This window comes from Aplysia californica, unplaced genomic scaffold (assembly GCF_000002075.1).
Source record: "Aplysia californica isolate F4 #8 unplaced genomic scaffold, AplCal3.0 scaffold00382, whole genome shotgun sequence".
Classification (NCBI taxonomy): Eukaryota; Metazoa; Mollusca; class Gastropoda; order Aplysiida; family Aplysiidae; genus Aplysia; species Aplysia californica.
In genome coordinates, this window is record NW_004797652.1 from 62107 (window position 1) to 64389 (window position 2283).

The 2283-nt window shown below is 40.9% G+C and overlaps 1 protein-coding gene across 1 annotated transcript in view; it reads right to left on the reverse strand.

The window, feature by feature from the left end:
* The window catches only part of LOC101853104 (mitochondrial fission regulator 2), a gene marked incomplete in the record, with an annotated part of 20914 nt that extends 18829 nt beyond the window's left edge, over window positions 1-2085 (reverse strand). The window contains 1 exon segment of the mRNA XM_013085527.2: window positions 1968-2085.
* Window positions 2086-2283: the final 198 nt, after the last annotated feature.

Here is a 2283-nt window from a genome sequence, read left to right on the forward strand (position 1 = left end):
TTGCTTGGTCCATATTCGTGAGTTGCTCCAAATCGTGGCCAAACAGTCGTTCATAACCTAAAAATCTGAAGTGACCTAATAAATTCTGAGGTAGGCTATATACTCTCTGTGCGCATACTTAATGAGGGACCATATTATTTTTTTTTTGTCCCATACAAATTTTGCATGATTTTGTTTTGGGACTTCATACAATGTGAAAAGGCCAAAGAAAAAATGACAAATATGAAAACTACCAGAGGCATTTACCCTATTAGTATTTGGTGCAGTTCCTGTCCTATTCATACCTGCACGAACACACACACAAATGAAACCAAAAAACCACCCCCCCCCCAAAAAAAAACCCAAAACAAAAACAGAAGCAAAGATGAAGAAAAGGTGGGCCTTGAATGACTCAGGCCTAGCCTTGGCCTTTAGTCTTTGCAGAGTTTGCAAGGAAAGAGTATGACGGATCCCGAGTCCACACAAGGCCTGCACCAACACGCGTTTTGCAGAGAGTTTTCTAGATCTAGAGGTAATCAAAAATTTAGAATACTAAAATTAGCTTCCAAGTTCAGTTTTTGTCCCCTGGCCTGGTGTTGCCTTCACCGCCCCCCCTCCCCCGAGTGTATCTTTAAAAAAAATAATCCTCCCCCCATTCCGGAGTCCTATACTAGACGCAGCGCTCAGACTTTGAATGAACTTTGGTGACCCCTACAAGTGCAGGTGCTCACAATGTGATGATGGAACGCGCAAGTTCATTGACCGGTCACAATGGCGAACCCGACAAGACGCTTAACTATAACTTTTTTTTCTTTTCTTTTTTTTTTTCACAAGTGACAGCACAGGACAAATATTGATTTATTTTCAAGGCGACACAGCGTTTGCCATGCACAGCCTGCATGTTGTTACAATTAATCTTGCGTTATCAAACTACTACCAGCAAATTTCTGGGTGGTAACGAAAGTGAAAGTATATCTTGATTATCCCGATCAAACGTCGGTATCACACCCGCTTGCCACCATAGCCGCCTGTCTGCGTGAAGAAACATTTTACATACTCTCGAGGGAGCTGAATGAATCACAATCGCGACCAGCAAAAATGAACTTTTGGGCATTATCGGATTTGGTTTTCAAATATTTGATAACTTTTTCAAATTCCTGGGGCCTGGCAGTCACCCTGCTGAATCCTGAAGTCGGTGGCTTCATCTCAAAATCGGTGGATCGGTAGTTTGACCCAAAAGTCGGTGATCTACCGATTTTTTCTGTAGGGTTGGCAGGTATGTATGCCATAGATCTAAACTGACAATTTAACATTAACACAGACAGTAGGCCTACACAACACAATACGAATACACACACACGTACTTGACGTAAATAATACATAAAAATAAGATAAAAAACTTACAACAGTAGGCCTATAGATCCTACAGTGTACAGTACAGCTGAGTAGATCTAGATCTGCATCTAGATCTAGATATCTAGATCTAGATCTACATTCTAGATCTAGATCTAGATTTAGATCTAGATCTAGATCTAGAATATAGATCTACACTCTGCTGTGGAGTCATCATTGACATTTGTCAAAGTTAGATAATGAATATGAATAAGTGGCAGAGATAAGTTGTTTCTCTACCAATTTAAATCCTGGCTCGCTAGAAGATTTCTAGATCTAGTCTAGCGAGAACATCTAGAATCTAGACTCTAGACTATCGATCTATCTAGATACAGATAGATCTAGATCTATCTCTACGATAATCATGTACGACAAGTAAGAATGTTGAAACGAGAGAAAGCAAAGGCAGGAGGAAGGACAAGGCTGACCTCCCCGTCACTGCCGTCAGGCGTCAATCGAGGTAGTCGAGGAGAGTGATTTTCACCTTGATCTAACCCTCAGACTAACAGAAAAAAATGAAGTTGGCATATGAATACAAAGAAGCTGATTCACAAACACACAAAAACCTAAAAAAGATCGACATCAAGTCACATTACTGAGAAAGCCTGTTGGTAAAACAACATCCAGTCACGTCAGTCCAGCATTCGCCTGTGGTTCACACAGTTCAATCAATGTCCTGTTGTAGCCTAGTTGTTCTCTGTTCGAAATTCCCTCCGCAGGTTACCGCACAGGAAGCCGTAAATAAACGGAGCGACGTGCCTGTTTGGGGGGAGGGGGGATTATCACTAAATTATTAGCCTATACATTTTTTACGACTTTCAAATTCTAGCTAAAGTATCTTCTCATATTCCCGGCTACTTATAGATCAAACTGACATCCCTGTCACGATTAAATAAATATTTTAGACTGAGG